The sequence below is a fragment of the Euprymna scolopes genome, chromosome 28 (assembly GCF_053919585.1).
Source record: "Euprymna scolopes isolate OS-2025 chromosome 28, ASM5391958v1, whole genome shotgun sequence".
NCBI lineage: Eukaryota > Metazoa > Mollusca > Cephalopoda > Sepiida > Sepiolidae > Euprymna > Euprymna scolopes.
The window spans coordinates 19,801,807-19,828,784 of record NC_136509.1 but is presented as its reverse complement, the minus strand read 5'-3'; the positions used below and the strand labels follow the sequence as shown (position 1 = coordinate 19,828,784).

The window sequence follows — 26,978 nt, the reverse complement described above, 5'->3', positions numbered from 1 at the left end:
AATTAAACTAAATATAGCTCACATCCTCTACCTTTACACCTATGTTCCATAATTATATATATATATATATTTTATATATATATATATATATATATATATATATATATATATATATATATATATATATATATATATATATATATATATACTAACAAAAGTACCCGTCGTTGACTTGGTTCAAAAACAGCCTACAGAAAATAGACTCTGATTTATCAAAGTATGATAGGTTATGAAAAGGAACGGTTGTAAAGAGATAGCTTCGAATTTGGGGGTATCAAAACCAAAGCAAAATATAATGAAAGTAAAAATAAAATAGATAAACCCCATAATTTATTATAACATACCTGTTCACACTGAAACACTTATCACAATATTCTGTGGATCTATATTAAAAAACCTTGTTAAATTTTGTGACATGTTTCCATTCTATGGAGGTCAGGTGCGAACGAACACTCCATAATTTTATTATACCATATTTCTTCAAACTGAAACATAATTATCAAAGTATACTTACGCAGATAGATATGAAACGTCTTTATTAAAGTTTGTGCCTATTTCCATTCTTTGGAGGGCAGGCACGAACGCAGAGCCCACAATTTTATTATACCATCCCTATTTAAGTTAAAACATACTTATCAAAGTATAATTATGTACATCTATATCAAAAACACTTGTAAACGTTTCTTTTTTTATTTTTAAATTTTTTATTTCCATACTTTGTGGACCAGGTGCGTACGCAGACCCCACAATTTTAATGAATCATCATTATGCCAGATCCAACATACCCATTCCTGTGTCTCGATACATCTTCTATCATTATATGTGATCTGTTTTTTAAAATAGTCAACCATATAGGAGCGTATTCGTGACCAGACACACACACACACACACACACACACACACACACACACATACACACACACATTCAGCTTTATATTATAGATGTATAGTTAATTACGTCATTTTCTGACAGGTTCAATTTTATCAAAAAAGTGATATGTTATAATTCAAATATTTTGTATCGTAAGATTATGACATGCTGAAATAAAATAATGCTGGGCGTAATATCGTTAAAATCAATATAATAGTAGTTGTGAAATAAAAAAAACGCACACTTATATAAATTACCAAATTAATTCACACGTCTTGCAAATAAGGCAAATAAAGATATAGGCTACATTAAAACATTTGGACTTCTCCTATATCAATCAGTGAATCTATTTTTCCCCTAACTCATCGGAAGAAATAGAAACAATCAATCCATCAAAAGGATATAAACTGCGTTTTGACATGATTAAAATCCGAAAATTGGAAGAGAATATATATATATATATATATATATATATATATATATATATATATATATATATATATATATATATAATTATATGTGATCAGTTTTCTATAATAGTCAACCATATAGGAGCCTATTCGTGACCAAACACACACACAGATGTTCAGCTTTATATTATAGAAGATATGGACATTTTTAATTACTTTATGTAGAATTAGCAACAAAATTTATTGTTTGACAAAAAAAGTGCAAAAGATTATTAAAATCTTTTTCCTTTGATCCATTGATTTTCAATGAATGGTTCATCTCATCGGAAGAAATGTTGATCGCAAATTTTGCATATTGAGCTTCCATTATCTGCTAGGGATCATCTAATAAATATTGATAATTGATAATTGATATTGGGCTTTATAATCTGTAATCCTAACGCATTTTCAGTATTTCATTTAATTTAGATGTACGTATATATATATATATATATATATATATATATATATATATATATGTATATATATATATATCTATATCTATATATATATATGTATATTTATATATATTATACATGTATATATATATTATATATTTGTATATATACACATATATACATGTACATATATACACAAACACATATATTCATGATGATTGCAACGTCTTGTCAGACGACTGCCACTCCCTCAGACATTTAAAATCCATGAGTCCAAATGCCTGAGGGAGTATCTATACAAAGATGATGTTACAGAGTCTTAGCTTTGTACGACAGCTAAGTCTCTCTCTCAGTTCAAAATGTTGAGATCCAGCAACAAGCAAGAGCAAGATAGCCAGCAACAAATTAAACTGCAGACCTGCTTAATGCGGGTACTGGTCTCCCGCTTTATGGTTTTTTAAATCAGAGATTTGCTTCTCCTAGAAAGGTTGCCTTCACCATGGCTTACGGGAGCCCTTTCCACCCCAATACATATATACACACACACACAAATATACACGGTGCTAGTTGGCCGTTGACCCAGAAAAAGAGTTCATTCGCCCTTTGCAAATATATATTTATGCACACATATATATATACATATATACATACACACGCGCATATATATATATACATATATATACAAGCACACACACATATATACATATATACATACACACACATATGTATATGTATATATATATGTATATATACACACACGCACATATATATACATATGTACACACACATACATATATATGTATATATATTATATATGTATGTATATATATATTATAGATGTATATATTATATATTTGTATATATACACATATATATACACACACACATATATACACATTATATATATACATATATATATGCACACATATATACATATACATATACACATATATATTTATACATGTATACACACACGCATATATATACATATATATATATACAAGCACAAACATATATATACATATATATATATACACACACATATCTATCTATATATATATATATATATGATGATTGCAACGTCTTGTCAGACGAGTGCCACTCCCTCAGACATTTAAATTCCATGAGCCCAAAAATGACTTTAATCGCCACAGGACCATTTTAATAGACAAATTCCTGAGTGAGTATCTATACACAGATGATGTTGCAGAGTCTTAGATTTGTACGACAGCTAAGTCTCTCTCTCGGTTCAAAATGTTGAGATCCAGCAACAAGCAAGAGCAAGATAGCCAGCAACAAATTAAACTGCAGACCAGCTTAATGCGGGTACTGGTCTCCCGCTTTATGTTTTTTTTTATATCAGAGATTTGCTTCTTCTAGAAAGGTTGCCTTCACCACGGCTTACGAGAGCCCTCTCCGCCCCAACACACACACACACACACACACACACACACACACACACACACACACACACACACACACACAGTGCTAGTTGGCCATTGACCCAGAAAAAGGGTTCATTCTCCCTTTGGAAGGTCTTGTTTTTAACCCTTCAGGGTGATTAGCCGCTCTCCTCACCAAACAAGTCTGGTGGGAGAATTCAGTTTAGTCACCGGTAACCCGACCATGAGGCAGGTAGTACTGGGTTACATGGTACCAGTAGCATATGACATAACCTGACATACACACATATATATATATATACATATGTACACACACACACACCACACACACACACACACACACACACACACATATATATATATATATATATATATATATATATATATATATACAATTATTTTTAGCGTATTGCTGTATTGAAAAATTCTTATAAACCCTGACAATTGAGCATCGAAACATGTTTGGTTAATTTTTTTTTCTATTTATCACACTTCTAGATTTTCTGTTATTTGTGCTAGAAATGTTATTAGTTGCCAAATTGAATAGAGACTTGTTGATAACACCCCCCACTTTTTTTCATGCGGTATCAGTTTTTTTTTTTTTTTTTTTTTTTGCTGGTTCTAACTTTTGCGTTTCTCATCTCTACCAGAATTACCAGCGTCGCCAATCGCTCGCTTCCAGCCCCGCCCTTTCCTCGTGGTTGCACATGAATTATCAACACCTGCTAATTCCTGCGACATCCCCCATACACACCTTCTTTCAAGCAGATTGAGTATCACGTTCCCCTGTTTGAATATCTTCGTTAATTTATTCATTGAATATAAAAGGCAACTACAAGAGGAAACAAAACGTGGACATTTTTTTTGTCTTTTTTTTAAAAAAAACATTTGTTATTTTCATCTTTTCTTCCATATTTTTTTGGCTTTCTGCTTTCGCTTCTTGCCCGTTTTAATTTTATTTACTTTTATAAGAAGTCCATATATTACCTGTCCAAAAAGTCACTGAAGGGTTTTGAATTTAAATAGCTTTTCTTTATTTTTGATGATATCTTTCTGTAATTTTAACACAATCTGATTAAAGTATGAAAAAAATTAGTCTTTTAAAAATGCAAAATTCAAACTATTTTTATTTATGAAAAATAATGTCTTTTAAATGTAGCCTATTTTTAGCTTCGCATATGTATGCTCTTTCCAAAACAGATTTGATTAGCACCGACTTTTTCTTGTGGCGACATTTTAAAGAAAGAGTCTATGTTAACAAACTCTAAACCCTGTAAGAATTGAAGGAAAACATCAGGAACGAAATAAGACAGTTAAATCGCAATCCAGAGAGCTTGCAATCTGTCATGAATATGTTTTGGAAAGAGCACAAATATGCGAAGCTGAAAAATTGGGCAACATTTAAAAGACATTATTTCTAATAAATAAAGACCTTTTTCATTTTGCATTCATTTTTTCTAAATAAGCAGTGTCTTAGTAAGAGTGTGTTAAAATTACAGAAAGATATAAAGAATAAAGAAACTATTTAAGTTCAAAACACTTCAGTGACTTTTTGGACATTCTGTAGTTTGCTTGAAGCATTGTTTCGAGTGTGTATAAAGATAATTTATATAAGGCAATAAAATGCACATTTATAAAGGAGAGACACACCCTAAAGCAAATTAATATATATCACGGTGAATGAGTCATACAGATTCTACATTTTCATAACAATAATAATGATAATAATAATAATAATAATAATAATAATAATATATATATATATATATATATATATATATATATATATATATATATATATATATAAGTGAGAATGTGTTTGTGATGACACTTTTCAGCCTATATACTCAAGGAATTTTTATCTACAGACATGGAATTTGGTATATAGAGCATTAACACTCGTGGAAAACATTTTAATCGGTTTTAATCTGGAAAAAAGGATTACTAAGGGATCAAAATTGAAAAATTGATACTTGGGAGTCATCAGATTTTTATTTGTTTTTCAACTGTTTCACGAATGCGCATGCGCGGCCGTGAAACATGACAGCTTTTTTATATTGAGAATAAGTAGGTTTGAAAACACTTTGTGAAGATCGTGTCAAGCTGATCTAATGGTTATCGTACTTGACTCACTGTCTTTAGGTTTTGGTTTCGTTCTTAGCTCGAGAAATAATTTTTTTCACTTACAAGAAGTGAGGTGTTCGGAAAAGATGATAATACTCGCATGCACATGTCTCAGTTTCAGTATTAATTAATAAATTTTATTTATGCGTATTTTACGATTAGGCAACGCCAGGCGGCCTGCTAGTATATATATATATATATATATATATATATATATATATATATATATATATATATATATATATATAAACAAGTAGGGAGACTCGACATTGCCCGGAATTGAATAATGAACAACGAATGTTTCACCCTCCCACATTTTTGTTGTCATCGAAATCGGTTAAATCGATTAATTGCCTGATCTATTTGGGGACCCATCGCGGTGCACCGAAAGGAAGCTTCAAATGCCTCCAGCAGTGACTTAGTCCACAACACATTGTAGTCTACATTGCACTGTAGAGAATCTACTGTTGATTTTATAAAATTATTTGTTATATATAATAGTTTGAATTAAAGTTTCAAATAGAAAAGTTAAGTATCATGATTCAGTTGCGCTCTAAACAGAAACATTTATTTCGAACGCATCCCTCTCATATCAAAGAACCTACTGTTGATTTTATATGTCTGGCCTTACTGCTTGTGTGGTAATAATGGCTTGAATTTAAGTTTAAAATGCAAAAGTCAAATATTATAGTGCAACTGTGCTTTAAACAGAAACAATCATTTCGAACGCACCCCTATCATATCAAAGAACCTACTGTTGATTTTTTTTATGCCGGGCCTTTCTGCATGTGTGATATTAGGTTGTCTAAAGATGTTAACTTTGGTTAAAATCGCTTGTTCCTTCTTTATCAGATTATTTCAATTATCGATTATCAATACTTATCAAAGACATTCTAATATAAAGTCTAAGAACACTATCAGGCACATAAAGTTCATTCGTGTGAAATTTCAATTTTTCATTTTAAGATTTGGGATTCATTTTGGATGTGGATGAATATATATATATATATATATATATATATATATATATATATATATATATATATATATATATAACTACTTCATTTACTCACATAAAATTAATATACGAAAGTATAAATTTATGCGTAAACTTTAAGTATTTACTTCAAAAGTGCTCAATACGTAGGTAGAGCTAGTTAGTAAGTTATAAAATATATATGGTGATTAAGCTACACTGAATATTCCGCGTTTCATCCACTCTAGGACGCATAAGCCTGAAGAGTCCTAGAGTGGATGAAACGCGGAAGGAGCTAGAAATAAAACATTGTGCTGTTTAAAAAAAAAACAAAAAAACTAGCAAATGATAAGTGTTATACAGAAAACACCAATTATTCTTTCCCCCTTTGTCAGAAACATCGCTCATGGAATTGACGACTGACGGACGAAATAAGGAAAGCTATTAATTTCAAAGTTCAAAGGGTAAACAAAATAAATCCGTATTATTTTTTTTACTATTAACAAAAGATTAAAATGGCTGACATTTTTATGAGTAAACAAAAAGGCACCAAAAACGATTTAATTTCGTAATTAAATTATTTTTAAAAAATTTAGATTTTTTAGAAGCTATTGTAGCACTTTATGTCATTGAATTTCGGTATTTCAATAAAAAAAAAATCGATTTATAGTAAATTAGCCCGGGTGCATGGCGTTGCCCTAGTGGTTGGAGGTGTGTGTTGAGCAAAAACAAAAAGAAAAAAGTGGTAGTAGGCAGGCAGGCTTGAACCCATATTGCGAAAGAGGAAAAGAACGTGAAAAAAAAAAATGTGACGTCTTTGCCGTTGCATCCATTGCCAAACCGGAAGTGGCAAAAGTTCAAATTAAGGCTAGTTAATCAAGAAGAGGAAATGACTTGTAGAAAAATGCCCAGTGGAGGGTGAAGGAATGAATGTTTTTAGCCAATTTTTCGATATTTGTCATTCGAAGGGTCGAGCTACAAAACAATACCGATGTCGTGAAAATCCGCCGTCCCTCTCGAAAGTTTTAAGTAGACATACATACACACACACACACACACACACACACACATATACATACATACATACATACATACATTTAAACAGACAGGTGAGAATTTATATAATAAATAAATATATATTAATGTGTAAGTCACGTAGAGGCGAGAAATATGCAGACACACGAGAAGTGTCTCTTACTTTTTCATATGAGGAATGATAATTTGTATTATTTTGATTATTCGGACTACTGTTTTCACCTTGATTGTTATTCTCACAACACTTTAGCCACTGTAACTGTGTTCGACAAGATACACCTGAAGAAGGCCAGAGCTTACATCGGCCGAAACATTGAGAAAATAAAAAATCAAGATGAGAATAATAGTCTGAATAATCCAAATAATACGATTTATCAATCCTCATCTCAAAAATCCAAACAACAACATAATGGTTGGTATTGATGTCAGTGATTGGGCAGAATTTGATTATTTAAGAGGGCGGCTCAATAAGAATTTGTTTACATTGGTCTTGAAAACGATCATGTTGTATGTTTCTGAATTTTTTGGAGGAGGATTGATAATTTGGATTATTTGGCTTATTCAGAGAGCTGTTCTCATCTTGAGCGTTTTTTTTTTTCAGAGCAATTCAAACTCTGCTATAATTGACTTCATTAAGATACACCTGAAGAAGACCGGAAGTTACCTCAACCGAAACGTTGTGCTAATAACATTCAAGATGAGAACAGTAATCCGAATAATCCAAATAATGTATACACTAAGTGATCTCACATCTCACAATTTTATGAAAATGCTAGCAGACTGCCCGGCGTTGGCTTATCGTAAGATACGCCTAAATATGGTATTTTAATTCATACAGATTACGTATTTATGATTATCGAGACAATTTTCTATCGATTATTATATTTAAACTAATACATAGTAGTGAGATCAAAACTAAAAAAATATATATGACTTGGGTGCCATCAGCTAGAATCGAAACCAAATCATACAACTCTCCACTCTCATTCCTTAGCCTCTGAACCACGCCTATATATATATATATATATATATATATATATATATATATATACTTTGCCTCCCCACGGGACAGAGTTAGACACCAGGGTCGTTTTTTTAACGTGGAGAAAAGGTACAAAAATAAAAATTGTCTCAGTCGTGAAGGATTTCTCCTCCACCGAAAGAGAACAAGAAATCGAAGTGCAGCATCTGAAGAACAGATACTACACTTTGATCTCGTCCCGAAGGCCAAGTAGAATTATTTCCACAGTCAAACAACATCGCAGCTCACAAGAGCCATGACAGCCAGCAAACCATGGTTGTCATTGCTCTTGTGAGCTGCGATATTGTTTGGCTGTGGAATAATTACATAATCTCTCAGATTCTGAAAAATTTTATATATATATATATATATATATATATATATATATATATATATATATGCTTTCGTTCAGTCTTGAAAGACAAAGAATACCCCCTGTAGGGGTAGCTGCGTGTGTAATTGTGATGGAAGGGTTGTACAATCCTCAACCACACCTCTCCTAAATCGGCACTGTTTGAGTCTAGTGGCAAGGAGAAGTCTAAGACGACTTGGAACAATGCTAAGATAAGCGGAGAGCACATACAGCACCTGGAAGTCCCAAATGGTCACTCATTTAGTACTGACCAGGTTCAACGTTGCTTAATATATATATATATATATATATATATATATATATATATATATATATATATATAAATTCACCTCATATCCCTTTTTTTAAAAGATGGAATCGCTTGATCGTCGAGGACAAGATTCAAGCAAGCAAGCAAAGGTTGTATAATGATATAGATAGAGATTTGGTTTCATTTTTATTTACACTTTCTCATGTGTCTCGCTTTTCCGACTTTATACTTTCGTTATCTTCTTTTCTATTTTTAGTCTGTTATCCGTTCCAAGTCCGACCTGTTTCATATTCGAATCTCACACGTGTTTCGCCACGTTTTTTTTTGTTTTTGTCTTTTTTTTTTTTTTTTTGCGTATTAAATTTCTACTTTCACTTTCACTTTCTCATTTCACACATTCGTATTGATTTATTTTAGTTGAGTTCCGATTCCTTATCCGCTTCCACGTCCACGTTCGCGCGTTTCTTTTCGTTCGTTCTGCACATACACTTTCATTATCTTGCATTATTTTTCCACTTTTCACTTCCGTTCTGCTTTCGCTTTTATTTCAAGCTTTTACAACTTCCTCCACGTGTAATTAAATGATGGGTATGTTAACTAGTTTTATATCATTTTTATCTTTCCTTTTCTAATATGTTGGGTGAGCTTGGAGGAATTTAAAGACCAGCCAAAGAATAGATATCCGTGGGAGGTTGGATGTCATCGAGAGTCACGGATAATCACTTATGCGAACATTCTTAGCTTTTTCTCTTTCTTATATGTGTTAATCGTGAGCACTTCGAGGTCCGCTATGATGGATTTTTGTGCACACCTCTTATCATGCAGGATGTTGTTGTTAGAGCCGGCGATCTTTAAATTGACAACTCTATTTTCTTTAAATACAAGTTTGGTTATTATCAGTTATTTTGAGTTCAGCTTGGTTCGGCAGTTTTAACACCCAAGCAGCGTTTGCAAATTGCAAACGATACGATCAATCTATTGAGAGAAACCTTTACTGAAATGGACCTATCAATTGGCCACCTCGCGCATGCGGTTTAACTACATTAGATTAAGTGGTGGTAGGGGGACATGTAAGTTCCATATCTATGCTGATAAATCAGACACAATAGACCAACTGGAAGACAATATTCAATGCTTTATTGCTGAAATATAGTCTAATTTCATGCATAGATTTTGTGGGCCTTTAGATTATGGCATTTGCGCACATCTGTTGGCTCATATGCCCGAAACTGTGTTTAAATTATAAATGCCAAAAAATTAATTTTGAGAATAAACAAATAATTGTATATTAAAAACAATTTCTGTGATTTATTTCAATTTCAAGTTAGCTGCCCCTAAAAAAATCACCTCCTTCATTAAGTCACTAATCAGCTATATTTTGTCGAACATGGTGAAAACAACATCTAAGATTTTAATAGTATATTCAGCATAGCATTTTTTTTACATAGGCATAACCACTTATCAAGGCCAGAGACCAATCGAGGATAAGGGTTAAGAGTGTACAGTAGACAAATGGACAATATAGTAATCGTTAGTAATGGAAATTCGGTAAATTTGTTAACTGAAGTGGAATGGCTCATCAAGAACTTGTTTACGTTGGAATTGAAGACAACCATATTGTAGTCAGCTGGAAAGCAGGAAAACGGAAGACAGACCCACAGGCGTGCAGTTCTAAGAAAGAAGCTTTGTTCATGGAATCTACGTTTAGGTTTAGGCACAGATAAAGCGTGGGGGGGGGGGAATTATTGATAGTGTTTTCAGCTAGACGAGTGTTTCTTGTGAAAGTTTGACGAGGGGGCATATACTGCTTCAATCCATTAAACATTACAAGGGGAGAAAACTCTTTATGTAAAGGGTCTTTTTAATCCTTTATTTTTTTTTCAATTAAAATAAGGCATATTGCAGCTAAAGCTAAAGGGGCTATTGTGATAAGGTCCAGGTTACAGGAGTAAACTTAGGGATCAAGTTAGGTCGGGACTTTAACAAGTAATGTGATTTTTCATATCAAATTTAAAATTCTGCACGATGGTCCTGGCAGGCAGGGAGAAAATTTTAAAGAGAAGCGGTCAGAGTAAAAAAGGTATTTTATGCACAGGTTCAAATGTAACAAAGAAGTTTTCTTTTTGGATTCAAAAACAGTGTTCAGAACCGGGTAATGCACTTTAAGAATCGTTGGAGAGCAAAGAACTTCAATGCAACCAGTGACAATTGTACAAACAATTGCAGAACGCTCTAAGAAGCGTACAGCTGAGCTGTTCAATAATTTGTGGAAGTCAGTACAGCAGAATTCGAACACACACTATGAACCTGAATGAGCTGCATTTCTATTGCTTATTGTACAACTAGCAGGGAGACCCGACGTTGCCCGGGAGTGAATGAGGATCAACAAATGTTCTACACTTGCAATAACTTTATTGTCATCGAAATTGGTTAAAATCGACCACTTTTCAATTAAACGGATTAATCGTCTGCTCTAATCGGGACCCACTGCAGTACACCGGGAAGAAGCTTCACATGCTCTCCCTGCAGTGACTTTAGTCCACAATAAATTGTAGTATATTTTTATATATAATGGCTTGAGTTAAAGTTTAAAATGCAAAAGTCAAGTATCATGCTTCAATTGCGCTCTAAACAGAAACATTCATTTAGAACATGCCCCCTGTCTTATCAAAGAACCTGCTGTTGATTTTATATGCGGGCCCCTTTCTGCTTGTGTGGTGATAAAACTTCTCAAATGCATTTGTGATTACGTTTCTGAATGTTTGAGATGAGGATTCTGATGTTATTTTGTATAAGGGTGTTAACTTTGGTCAAAATCAGACTGTTCCTTCTTTTATGGACTTTTTCAATTATCGATTTTCGATACATATTTAACACAAAACCTATCTAAGACCACTCCAAGACATATAGAGAACATTTGTATAAAATTAAAAAAAAAGGCCTAACCATTCCAGAGTCCATAGGGAACTCTCTCTCTCTCACTCTCTCTCTCTCTCTCTCTTTCTCTCTCTCTCTTTCTCTCACACACACGGTCCTGAATATGACCTTAAACTATATCCGATGGTAAGGCCCCAACGTGGGCTTTGGGGAGTGTGGAGCCACCCCTTAATTGTCATTGCTCCCAGGCCCACTCTGACCCGAAGTGGTAGTGCCTGTCAGGGTCCCAAGTATGAGTTACATAGAAATCCACTTGAAAAAAAAGATATATACTCTATTAAAAACTTTTTCTTTAAAATCACTGGATTCGGCATTAAATAACCTGAAAAGGGTTGATATGCCGCAAAACAAAAACAACCAACCAACCAATCTCTCTCTCTCTCTCTCTCTCTCTCACACACACACACACACACACACACACACACACACACACACACAGACGAAGTGCTTTTTATATATAAGTAAAGATGTTAATTCCAGCAATATATATGATGTGTACATTTTTTTTCCTCTTGCAGAAAATATCCCCTGTAAGGTTATTTGATTTTTGGTGTATTAATTTTGACCAGATTTTTAAAGGACTATATTCATATTCTTAGGGATTTGGGGAGAGGAAGACATGGACACTTTCTCCTCCACCTGTTCACTTTTGTTGTATGGAAATCGCCCCGGACAATGTATGAGGCCACTTGATGTAAGGAGCAAAAAATACCACTTTAACTGGCCAACGATAAGCGTTATATGGATAGATTCTGATCAGAAAACAACAATTATTTTCCCTTTGTCAGAAACAATCTTCTGAAGGTTGGTTGGTTGGTTGGTTGTTTTTGTTTTACGGCATATCAACCCTTTTCGGGTTATTTAATGCCGAATCCAAAGATTTTGAAGAAAAATTTTTTTAATGGAATATATTTGTTGTTTTCACATCGGTTTCTATTTAACCCATAGTTGGGACCCTAACAGGTACTACCACTCCGGGTCAGAGTGGACCTGGGAGCAATGGTAATTAAAGGGTGGCTCCACACTTCCCAAAGCCCACAAGCTGGGGCCTCACCACTGGATATAGTTTAAGGTCATATCCAGGACCCCCATTGAGCGATTTTTATCCTCTGCAGGGGGGGGGCAGGCGGCGTATTCTAATGCCCCACCGACAGGGCCATCTGAAGGTTGAAACTTCAATCCTTACTACTGACGATAATAATAATAATAATAATAATAATAATAATAATAATAATAATTAACACAAGAATTTTAACATGGATTAAATAAAAAGTTCAGTCTTAAAATCGGTATAAAGATTTTCAAATTCGAAAGGTTGCACCTGAAGAAGGTTAGAGGTCACATTAGCTGAAATGTTATGAAATTACAATCAAGATAAGAGTAGTAGTCCAAGTAAACATTGTAGTGTCGGCATCACACCAAATAGCCGTGAAGCGTCAAGGAGGATGGAAAGACCAAGGAGAGAAAGCACTAATCAGACCTCCACTGAATGAGTGCGAAGAGGACTAGAAACTTGGGGAGGCTTATTGCCATCCAAATCCCAGCGAGGACCAATGGTCATTACCAACGAGAAATCAATGGTAAACGTTTGCAAAGTTTATCGAAACAGGCGGATAGTACTGGAAATCTGAGGAGACTTGTTGTCACTTAGACTCTAGAGAACATTTTTGATTCGTCTCTGCGTGAAAATAATAGTAAGTACGATAAGACCTCCGCTGGGCAAGTGCGAAGAGAACTGGAACCTTAAGGAGGCTTATTGCCACTCACGTTTCAGTGGAGACCAATGGCTGCTGTCAGTTAGAAATCAATGGCAAGAGGCTGTTGCGATAACGCAAATATATTTGCAAATGTTATCGAAAGAGGTGGAGAGTACTGGAAATCTGGGGAGACTTGTTGTCACTCAGATTCCAGGGAGCATCACAAGGTGCTTTCAAGGAAAGATCTTTGATGACCTGTGTGAAAGCTCTTTGTGAGCCAATAATAATAATAATAATAATAATAATAATAATAATAATAATAATAATAATAATAATAATAATAACAGCTGAAATATTAAAGAAAATTCATGAGCAATAAAACCAACTCACATAACCAGGTAATACTCGTCTAACTGAAACCACTATCAATAATTTCCCTGACTCTTTATCTGTATCTACACCTAAACGTAGATTACATGAACAAAGCTTCTTTCTTAAAATTGCACGCCTGTGGAACTTTGTCCCGTTTGCCTGTTTTCTAGCTTACTACAATATGGTAATTTTAAGGTCCGATGTAAACAAGTTCTTCATGAGCCGTCCTCTTAAGTAATTAGATTTACCAAATTTTCACTACTAATGACTAATATATTGTCCCAATGACTAGCGTACACTACTAACCCTTATCCTCGAGTGGCCTCCGGGCCTTGATGAGTGGTGACTCCTTCATAGAAAAAAAAAATAGAAACTGGACAAAAAAATTTAGAAAGAATATTATAAAAAACGAAAGGAACTGAAACTGGAATTCGCTCCCCACCCTCCGCTTTAAAACAAATGTTTTGATACCAGCATCGGTTAATAGCACACACAATGATCATGAAGGGTTCAGAAGGATGGACACAGGAGAAATAGAACCACCCAAACCTAGGGGGCAAGGTTGCAGAGCTTATTTAACCCCCGAAGAGAATTATTGCCATTCAAATTTCGTATATATTGCAGAAGGAATAAGTGGTGAACGACTGCTGCGATAATAAAGTCAGTTAAAATGGGTATCGAAAGTTGTCAAGACATATGCACACATTTGTATATATACATATATATATATATGTACATATATATATGCATACATATATATATATATATACAAATATATATATATATATGTACGTGTATATATATATATGTATATATATGTATATATACATATATATATGTTTATATATACATACATATATACACACATATATATGTATGTATATATATATGTATGTATATATGTATATATACATATATACACACATATATATATACATATATATACACATATATATATGTATATATATACATATATATATGTATATATATAAACATATATATACATATATAAATATATATACATATATATATGTATTTATACATATATATGTATATACATGCATATATATATGTATATATATAAACATATACATACACATATACATATATATATGTATATATGTATATATAAGTATATATATAAGTATATATATATAAGTATATATATACATATATATATACACATATATATATATGTATATATATATAAACATATATATACACATATACATATATATGTATATATATATATATACATATATATATATATATATATATATATATATATATATATATATCCTTGCAAATGTTAAACAATTGATGATCCCTAAGATATCATTAGGACTACTGTGAATTCTTTGAAGCAAACTAATGCAGTGATTGCAATGGATTAATTGTGATTACTGTCAAAATAAATTTTCAAACAAAAAACTTAAAATTAAAAGTTTATTTTTTAGTTCTTCTTTTTTTATTATATAGTTTTAAAGGTTGTAAAACTTCCAAAACTCTGTATGTGTGTGTGTGTGTGTGTGTGTGTGTGTGTGTGTGTGTGTGTGTGTGTGTGTGTGTGTGTGTGTGTGTGTGTGTGAGAGAGAGAGAGAGAGGGGGGGAGTTTGAATGCAAAAAAATACGATAAACGTGAACTTTTAAAATTACGAAACTATCACTACTGCAAGAATTGTAGACTTTGTACACGCGAGCAACTCTCTAAATCGGTTTTTGTTATATTTACATGGTTTCCTTTTGCTTTCAATTAATTTCAGTTTTTTTAGATCTTTTAAGTTTTAGACATTTTATAAAAAAATGTAATGGATTTTTATTAAAATTAGAATAAGGTTTACTCGCATTATTTCTTGATTTTGATCGTCATAAGGGGATATACAGAGAGAGAGAGAGAGAGAGAGAGAGAGAGAGAGAGGGGGCGAGAGAGAGCGAGAGAGAGAGTGTACTGCAAGCGGCCCCTCTTAAGATATGTCAGCATTATTATTGTATCTTCACCACTTATCAAGTCCCAGAGGCAACTCGAGAATAAGGGTAAATCAATGAATTTCCACCATTACCACAATGATCAGTAATGGTGAAAACTGAGTAGAATTCGATTAAAAATTTGTTAACATTGGACTTGAAAGCGACCATGTAATATTCAGTAGGAAAGTAGCCTTGCAGTATTGCATTCTAAAGATGGGCAGTTCTATGACATTTTGTATTCTGTCACAGCAAGAGAGAGAGTGCCCCAAACGTCACCTCCCAAGTTGGGGCAGAATTATTATTATATAAATATCTTAATTAATAATTTTTTTATATAGATTTTTTTTGAAAGGAAGTTACAGGGAGATACCACTTGAGAATAAGGGTTAATTAGTGAACACCGTGATGATCAGTTATTGGGTAGAAATTAATTATTTAAGAGAATGGCACAACAAGAACTTGTTTAGATTAAACTTGAAAACGATATTATTATAATCAGCTGGGAAGCAGCTCTGCACTATTGTGTTCCATGGAATTAAGATAATTATAAACTTTGCATGATTAGCCAAATTGATACTATGGCAGACAATGGAATTTGACTGATGAGTTCAAATCCTATTGGATTTGTTGCTTTCATTTTTTTTTACTCTTTTTCATCCCAAACAAGGCATATTGCCACTCGGACGTAAGGAGCTACTATCTTGGATCGAGTCTAACAACGAACTGTGGAGAATTATGCAGCAAGACGTTTGTTCACATTACATTTAAGATTCTGCAAGTTAGTATCGCCAGGAAAGCAGGAAACTGAGAGAATTCCAAAGGCTAGTAGTCTGAGGAAAGAAACTGTTAGAGTAGAAGGCTTTCCGGCATCTAGGGATCTCAACAGTGAAGGGGTGGGATTTTGCTGATTGTCTGGTTAGTCGCGAGTATGTATGACGAGAAGTCACAAGTGCTATAAATTAATCAGAATATATTCTATTAAAGTACTTGTTAAACAGGGCAGATATCTCCAATCTCTGGTCTCCTCCCTCGCCAATCTTTTACGAAAAACACCCGTCTAGCTGAAGCCACTGTCAAAAATTTCCTCCACTCTCTATCTGTGCCTAAATATAAACGTAGATTCCATGAACAAAGCTTCTTTCTTAGAACAGCACGCCAGTGGAACTCTGTTCCGTCTGCCTGTTTCCCACCTGACTTGGATATCTTCAAGTCCAACGTAAACAAGTTCCTGATGGGCCGCCCCCTTAAGTAGACGCTTTATGAAATCTTAACACTAACGTACAACGTACTGTACATGCAATAACCCTTATCACTGAGTGGCTTCCGGGCCTTGATAAGTGGTGACCTCCTTGTAAAAAAAAAAAAAAAAAAAAACATTGCGGTGATGGGACAGAGATTGGTGCTTTGGTGGTAATGCGGACTTATTAGACTTGAGATTCGTTTTAGGACCCTGTCTATGAGTGAAAGATCTGTGGCAGATTCCAACAGACCAGATGTGGCAACAATACACAATGCATGGATTAATTGTGACTATGCAAGGATATGGGATGGATCTGGTCTGAATAATTTCCTAGCATGATAGAGAAAGCCTCAAAGATGTGAGTTTGATTTAATTTGAATAAAATAAAATAAAATAAAATACGCATCAAGTGCGCTTGAAAGCCAAATAGTTTAGCTCCGAAATATATTTATGTTATGAATTTCAAACAATTAAAATATCTGTTTATTTTCCTAATATTACGTTGTGATTTGGCTTTCAAGCGCACTTGATGCGTATTTTATTTTAGAGAAAGCCCGATTGATGTACTGGTGCTGCAGAAAAAGGAATGAAACCACAATTATCCCCTTTTCAGCTATGGATAAAGAAAAGTGACTTGTGTTCAATTAATTGTATCGAATGAACAGTGATTTAGCATTAAATAATGCAAAAATAACGGATAGCCGTAAAAAAAATGAAAATATGAAAAAAATTAATAATCACAAACTCATGCATGAACAGACGTGGAAATAAAATGTAGTGTGCTGGAGAGTTGGAGAGAAAAAAGAAATTCATTATTTCTAACAAATATTGACACACCGGTTCCTCGTTGACACACCGGTTCCCGTCAGATCACCGAAGTTAAGCAACGTTGATTTGCAAAAGTAAAGCAACCAATAAAGTTTTACGAGATCAATACAAGAGTGCTCAATACCGAAGTAGAGCAGGGTATACTCTTTATTTGTTTTTACATAAGCAGTAATATGTTTGTTGCTACACTGGTAACTAGTTGCCCGAAACATGCTCATGACTGTGCAGCAATATATTACTGCTGATGTAAAAACAAATAAAGAATATATATATATATATATATATATATATATATATATATATATATATATATATATATATAATGTTAAAAAAATCCACGTATGTTTCTAGATTAGTTATTTCAAGGTTATGAAGGGTTTTTTTTTTTTTTTTTTGAAACATGAAAACGATGTTATTTTGTTGTATTTAATATTTTATTTTTTATATTTCACTCGGTCCTTCGCTCTTGGCCACAAAAAAGTATCGAAAAAAAAAAAAACTTTTTTGCGACCAAGAGCGGAGGACCGATTAAAATATAAAAAATAAAATATTAAATATAAAAAAATAACATCGTCATATATATATATATATATATATATATATATATATATATATATATATATGTGTGTGTGTGTGTGTGTGTTTGTGTGTGTGTGTATATATGTATATGTGTGTATGTGTGTGTATATATATGTGTGTATATATGTGTGTGTATGTATATGTGTGCGTATATATATGTGTGTATATATCTATATGTGTGTATATATGTATATGTGTGTGTATATATATATATATATATATATATATATATATATGTATGTATTGAAGTAAGAAAGAGAACCTTCTATCTAATGTTCGTTCTTATTCAAGTGATTTCATCAGGATGACTGATTTCCGAAGAAAATCAATTAATCCACAATCGCATTTTGAAATGTCTGCTGTGTGTGATGTGAAGAACGGTTATTCGGACGAAACATGTTCTGTATATATATATATATATATATATATATATATATATATATATATATATATATATATATATATATATATATATATATATATATATATATACATGGGGGTACGTGTGTGTGTTTATATTGACACACACACGCACACACACATATATATATAATTTATTATTTAAGTGCAGGTATATTGTTAATATGAATTAAAAACCAGTATTTATTTCAAAAGTGCTCGATACAAGTGCAGGGATTTTATATAAATACAATTATATAAACATTATAAGGAGTTTACGCAGATCGATCAACGTTTCAATGTTTTCGTGTTTCGTCGCGACTCTGTATATATGTATATATGTATATATAACACGTGCACAATCGTGACTTTATATATATAGAGTAATTCATTAATTTATATAATGTTAATGATGATTATGATGGCTACAGTAATAGTAGTAGTAGTAGTAGTAGTAGTAGTAGTAAACTTATTGGAACAAAAAGTAAAAAACAAAATAACAAAAAAGCACTTACCTTTTAGAGAGATGATAACGCGTTTCATTTTCTACTGAAAATATTTTTTTTCTAAAAAAACAACAAACTTTTTTGACACTGAATTCTTCTACATTTCTCTGTGTTAGGAATGGCTTTTGCTATGCCCCCCCCCGTCCCCAACGACAAGAAGTAAACACAAAGACATTGACACTGAACAGATTATCAAATTAAAAAAAATAATAATAATAAACGAATAAAATATCGAATCATTAAAAAAAATGTCACTTTGAAAGTTGTCCAAGAGTTTTGGGGTTCGAATCGTTAAGATGTTGCAGGAAATATACCGAAATGTCACATCTTGTAGTCCTTTTTTTACGCTGCTTTTTTTTATTTTCATATTCGTGTCCTTTAGGTGTTTTGTTGCTTTTTTTTTTCTTTTTCTTGCCCGCGCATCCATAATTTGATGGATTACCTCTTTGAGGTAGAATTGTTTCCTTGTTCAAAGTTATAATATGGTCGTTGAATGCAAGTTTAGGTTATAGTTACAAAGTTAAAGGGCAGAAAGACAGATTGATACATATATATATACATATATATATATATATATATATATATATATATATATATATATATATATATATATATATAGAGAGAGAGAGAGAGAGAGAGAGAGAGAGAGAGAGAGAGAGGGAGAGAGGACGCGGGTATAATGTGAAAGGAAAGAAACTAAACAAAATTATCTTGAAAAAAAATTAGAAACGGCAAAACGAAACGGGTGTAATTTTGAATACTATTTTGTTATTATGAAGGTTTGCTTAGGTAAGGGGGTAGATTCAGGTAAGATAAAGGAGAGCGAATAAGGGATTTAAAAAATGAGTGGAAGGAAAAATAAGTAAAAAAGATACGAAGTGGATTTTTTTTTTTTTTTTGCTTATTAAAGATGGTGCATTTTTTTGTGGATTGTGGATCAGAGTATACAGATGTTAGGAAAGACGAAAATTTAGAGTGAAATGATCGGATGAACGGAGATATGAAATTGAACATTTAAGAAAGCGAAAGTGAAAGTAGAAAGGGAGTGAGTGACTATAAGAAAAAGAGAAAAAGATGCAATATGAAGATAGATAGATAGATAGATAGATAGATAGATAGAGAGAGAGAGAGAGAGAGAGAGGGGGGAGAGAAAGTTGTTACTTTTAAATGAAGATCAATACGATGTTTCCTTTTTTGCGAAGACAGGTGTTATCGTATTATGTTTGAATAAAAATGTAATGCAATGAACTAGTTTAAGATGAAAGAGACATTGAAGATGAAAGTGAGAAAAAGAAAGAAAGAGAACCCGAGAGAGAGAGAGAGAGAAAGAGAGGGAGAGGGAAGAGAGAAAGAGAGAGATGGAGAGAGTCAGAAAGAAAGAGAGGGCGAGGAGCAAAAGGGGATCATTGGAAAGATCGAAAATAAAAAAAATACAGGAATCAAAGATAAATAATAAAAATGTGAGAAATGAAAATAAAAGTTCCTGGAATTCTAAGATAACTGACCAAACAAAAACGAGATGCTAATTTCCAAATACTTATATCTATTAAACATAGCTTTTTGTTTGTTTGTTTGTTTAACCAACAAGTGGTTAAAATATTCGGCTTGTGCTTTGGTTAATTTAAACTCTATGCAGTTAAATATCTTAAAAACTAAACGCACATAAACGAGATAAGGTATATTACCATAGATATATAAAAGATATAGTAATATACGTAGATATATATTTAAAAAAAAAAAGAATTCCTTTACAAGCCAAATGTTAACCCGCATAAAGAAATGCTAACTCATATTATATCATATAAAATCGCACCTGTAGCCAGTTCCATTGTCGTCGCTGTTTGATTGGAGTTTTTGAAATAAAATACATGAATAGAATACATAATCGAAGAATTTAAGGATTGTTTAAAGTTCTTTGCTCGCCTTTTCTCATACTTTCTAAAGTGAAAGTGAAAGTAGATTTCAAGCTAAACATGACTAAAATATAACTGACCAATCAGAGCAGCAGACGTTAGTTTGATATTCTTGGAAACTTTACAAACTTAACGTAGATCCATTGATTTCGGTATGATACAATTTTTTTGGAGCACAATTCAAATCGAAGAAAATGATTTGTGACAAAAAAAAAAAAAAAGAATAAAACGTAATATATTTGTCATTCTTTTCTAAAAAATATAAATTATGATTTTTGACAAAATATGTGAAAATAAGAGTCAAATAATAAAACAATCTGGATCTTAATTCGGATCTTCAATTGTCTTGTAATTTTGTCCAAGACAGAGTATTTACCATCTATCCATCCGGTGAGATGTAGGTGTCGATAAAAATGGTTCTGTGGAACGAACTGGATTCGAACTTGGCACGGCCAGCCTATTCAAGAGATTGCTTAATAAATATACCTCTCGATTTTTGGTTATTAATTAAGCTTGTATAGCGCCAACTCTTATAACCTGGATAATATTTAGTGTACCTGAGAATCAGCATCTACTAAATAAAATTAATTATAGGCTACAATACGTTATTTGTAATTATAGGATACAATACGTTATTTAGAATTATAGGCTACAATACGTTATTTATAATTATAGTCTATAATATGTTATTTATAATTATAGACTAATACCATATTTATAATTATAGGTTATAATACGTTGTTTATAAGTATAGGCTGAAATACGTTATTTATAATTATAGACTTCAATACTGTGTTTATAATAAGAGACTATAATACGTTACTTTTTGATAATACTGAATCGTAATGATATTTGAAAAACTAATTTTTCGCAACAAGTGAATAATTTGTAGTCTCGATGATGAAATGTTTGAGTTTTGCGTCTTATATTTCTCGTTTAGTCTACATTCTCTTTGCCATAATTAATAAAGTATATCAAAATACGACTAAAACATTTTCAACTAAGCCATATTGTTTTGAGGCAAAGAATACAGCAAAAAAACAAGCAGCCACCTCAGTTGTACGAAAGAGGAAGGGAAATCTTTCTGCGCGTTTTTTGGCGGACAAGTTTCTTATTGGTTTAAAACAAACAGCAACTTTATCCAGACTCCGACAGAAGCAGTTCTTGCATCTTTTGAAGAACATAATTCGCCGCGTAGAGCAAAGGATAATAAGAGTAGCGGTGAAAAAAACCCCCCAAAAAAAGATAGATAGATAGTAAGTTGAGAGAAAGTAAAAAAAAAAAGAAAGAAAAAAAAAGGAGATGACCTATAATATAGGAAGAGGAAGAGGACTCCCGATTACTGCAACCGTTTCGCTATCCTCGTCGCAGCTCAATAGTAGGATCTCGCCCCCTTGCTCCTTTCCTCTTCCGCTGGTGTCGTGCAACTGCTGCTTCCATTCAACTACTGCTACCTCAACTACAGCAATCACTGCTAATGTTGTGGCTAACGCCGGTAGAAAATAGGAAGGAAAAAGAAAGAGTATAGGTAACAAGTAGAAAGAAAAAAATAAACATTGTTTTTTTTTTGTGTGTGTGTGTGGCGAAATCTCCAGATATCAAAAACCTGACGAATAACAGGTCATAAAATTATATATATATATATATATATATATATATATATATATATATAGAGAGAGAGAGAGAGAGAGAGAGAGAGAGAGAGAGAGAGAGAGAGAGGGGAGAGTGAGAGAGAGAAAAAGAGAAAGAGAGAGACACACACAGACATAGAGAGAGAGACTGGTAGATATAAAGTGAAAATTGGCGCGAAAATTTTCTGAGCTACTCAACTGTTTTTGTTTTGTTTTTTGTCTCGGCGTTAGGTTTTTCACTCTCTCGTGTATTTTTTCTTTTTCTTTTTACTAATACCTCGCAAAAAAATAAAACAAAAGAAAATCGGCTTCCATACCTTAGACGACAGTAATGAACGGAAGAACTACGGCAACAACAAAATAAGTGAGGCCAACAGTTAAAGTAAAAGTCGTTTTCGTTGCCATCTTGACGAGTTATACGTCCCGCCCAAAGTTGGGTGCGAGATTAGTTTTTACAAAAAGGGGAACAGATGTCGCGAAAATATAAAATCAAAACTCCGCCGTTTCCATTTCAACCCCTATTTGTAAGGAGTAACACACTTGATAAGAATTGAAGCCGGTTTGACGAGTCTTGTTGCGTTATGGTTGGCGTATTCAGCTTATATATATATATATATATATATATATATATATATATATATATATATATATATATATATATACGTACACACATGTCATAATTACGTTGATACACCGATTCACCAGAGTTAATCAACATTAAAACTGGTCATTATTAAAATAAGTGACCATTTGAGAATTCCAGGTGCTGTATGCGTTCTCCGCTTATCTCTGCATTGTTTCCAGCCAGTCTTGGGCCTCTCTTAGCCACTGAATCTAAGCAGTGCCGATTCAGGAGAGGTGTTGGAAATTGCACAACCCTTGCTTCATAATTACACCTGCAACTACCGTTACGGGGGTATCCATTGGCTCTTGAGACTGAATTGAGTCATCAATATATATATATATATATATATATATATATATATATATATATATATATATATATATATATATAACGGAACTTAGACGAGCCGACTTTTTAAATTGGAAGAGACTAAACGAAAATAGATTTACTAAAAGGTTTGAGTTGAATAGATTTTATGCATATAGTTGATTAAACGTAAATATCTATTAGTACTTCCATATGTGATAAATACTCTATCCAAATATTGTTTTTTTTTTTTTTTCGGTGGCAAAAAAAAAAACGTCTGGAAACATTTTTTTGTTTCTTCCGGAATGAATAAATAGCGAAATGAGAGATAAACGCTGGAAAACTGTTAACCAATCAAATTCTAGAAATTATAAAACCCGACCAAAATTAACTTTGTTCGATACGTATTTTCGGCAGATAAATCTGGGTGTAGGTGAAGCCGGTATTATTGATCTTTAAATAAGTGTTTTTGTTTTGTTTGTTTGTTTGTTTGTTTGTTTGTTTTTACTGTCCACGGATTTTTGGCTCACCCTGTGTATTTATGTGTGTGTGTGTGTATATATATTTATATATATTTACAACGATAAATGTATCTTAAAAAATCGGAACATTTTAAGATAATGAAAAACTCAATGTATTAAATAGAGCAATTAAAATTGCAAAAATAAATATAAATATTACCTTAAAAAATTGGAACCTATCAAGATAATCAAAAACTCAATAGACTAGATAGAGCAATTTAATATATATATATATATATATATATATATATATATATATATATATATATATATATATATATATATATATATATATTGAAATGGCAGTTAAATTCAAATGTTTAGACTGTCTAAGACCTGCTCGTAGACAAGTTGCAAGTATATCATATAAACTGCGCGGTTGTAAGTTACATCAACGAAGTACGCTATTTTAAACATCTTGTTGCGTGTTTAAATTAAGAGAATGCTCATCCAAAATCCAAACAGCAATGTTATTTGCGAAATAAATGATCGAATCGGATGCTATATGATTTCGCAGACAGGTGTAGACAAATGCGCGTCTTGTGTCCGAGTAAAAAGCTAAGATTAATGACATTATATCGAGAGACCTTACGCCGAGACGGCGGAATACAAATTTTAAGTTACAAGTAGGAAAGGAGAAAAATAAGAGAGAAGAAGAAGAAGAAGACGAATTAGAAGGAAGAAGAAAAAGAATCCAGGTGAAGAGTGGGAGAAAGAACGAGAGAGATGCTGGCCGAGCGGTCCGCGCGGGTTGCGCTAGTTTTTGTGTATGCTAGTGTTGTGCGTCGTCTGCATCGTTTTGCACCGAAGTCGAGTAGTGTACTGGTCGGCCGTGTAAAACTCAATCAAGATCTGCCGTGTTCGTCGCTTGTTTTCCTGCCGGTTCGATTTCGGCGGCTTCTTGTGCTCGGCGGTGAGGATTTTTCAGAGGCGCAGTTTTATGAAACCGTTCGCAGACCTGTCGTCCAATGAGACAAACACAGCTCGGCGGCTCTTGCTAAGCGAAAGCGTGTAAGCGGCGGGAGGGAGGAGGAGGAGGAGGAGGGGGAGGAGGAGGAAGGAGGAGAGGAGGGAAAAGAAGAAGGACGGGGAGGGAAGGGGGATGAGGAAAGAAAGGTCGAAGGAAAAGACGGAAAGGGGCGATGGATGTGGATGAGTGATGTAGATTGTAGGAATGGCTGGAGAAACGAAAGAGACAGAGAGACATTATATATATATATATATATATATATATATATATATATATATATATATATATATATATATATATATATATATATATATATATACGCGCGTGCAGCTGGAGAAACGAGAGAGAATAGAGAGAGGGGGAGAGAGATGGACATTGATATAGAAAAAAGAAAAGAAACACGCGGATAATGTTATTGATTGTTATGAAGATAGGGCCAAGGGAATGCGTGCTATGTATATTGTAACGGGCAAGATCCCCAGTTTATGCATCTACAACGCTTACAGAACGTAAAACCAAATAGATAGACGGTGTGAGGCCATTTTTGCAACCTTGCTAAGGGACGGCCGTGAGGGTGCGATATATTAGTCAAGATAGTCGCAGACTTGTTGAGAGAGAGAGAGAGAGAGAGAGAGAGAGAGAGAGAGAGAGAGAGAGAGAGAGACAGAGACAGAGACAGAGACAGAGACAGAGACAGAGACAGAGAGACAGAGACCGAGACAGAGAGAGAGAGAGAGAAAGAGAGAGAGAGAGAGAGAGAGAGAGAGAAAGAGTGAGAGGCGGGGCGGAGCGGGGGGAAGCAAAGAAAATACGAATTAATGAGTGAGTATGTGTTTGTGTGTGCGTAATTAATTGTATATGGCTGTGTGATCGCATACGCGTGTACTGTGTGTGTGTGTGTGTGTGCACGAGAGTGAGAGAAAAAGAGGGAGAGGCCGGGCCATGCCCAAATGCTATAAAATAGGTGGGGATGGCTTGGATAGGGTTTTAGTAGATGCAATGTTGTTAAGATCCGGGGGGTGGGTCGGGAATTGGGGTAGCAAGCAAAGATGAGTTATAGTTAGTAGGTTGGTTAGTAAGTTAGTTAGTAAGGGAGAAGGGCGGGATTACATTACGGAGGAGGAGGAGGAGGGGGGAGAAGGAGGAGGGAGAGAGAGAAAGAAAGGGAGAGAGAGCGCGCAGACGTTGTTTTTTTTTCTGTCTTTCTTTCTTCCTTTTTCTTTTCTATAAGGGAGATATAGATTACTACTCGGCCAATCGCTGGTCAGAATGATTGAGTGAATGAATGGAAGTTTAGAGAATTAAGAATGGATGGAGAGATGCGTAGATCCTAAAACCCGGGGAAGGGATGAAGGGGAGGGGGGATCGTTAAACCATTGCAGTGTTTACACATTGAATCGGCGCAACTGGTGTCTTGATGAAAAATGAAGGTCGTTGGAAATAATGAGGTGCTTATTTAGAAGTAGATCTATATTGAAAACTAAATAGCAGAAAAAAATTTTTTTAGGATGTACATAACCGTCAGAAAACGAAAATGACATACCCCCCCCAAAAAAAAAAACACGTAATTTTATCAAGTATATTTT

The 26,978-nt window shown here is 33.4% G+C and overlaps 1 protein-coding gene across 3 annotated transcripts in view; it reads right to left on the bottom strand.

The window, feature by feature from the left end:
* Positions 1-26,978, bottom strand: part of LOC145249497 (ras-specific guanine nucleotide-releasing factor 2-like) — a 1,106,705-nt gene that overhangs the window by 979,541 nt on the left and 100,186 nt on the right. Inside the window, exon 1 of one of the 3 annotated variants that reach the window (XM_080111107.1) lies at positions 19,436-19,567. The exons of the other annotated variants lie outside the window; for them this stretch is intronic. The gene's annotated coding sequence lies outside the window, so the exon portion shown is untranslated. Of the gene's footprint in view, positions 1-19,435; positions 19,568-26,978 lie in introns of those variants that run through there. 3 annotated transcript variants of the gene reach the window in all.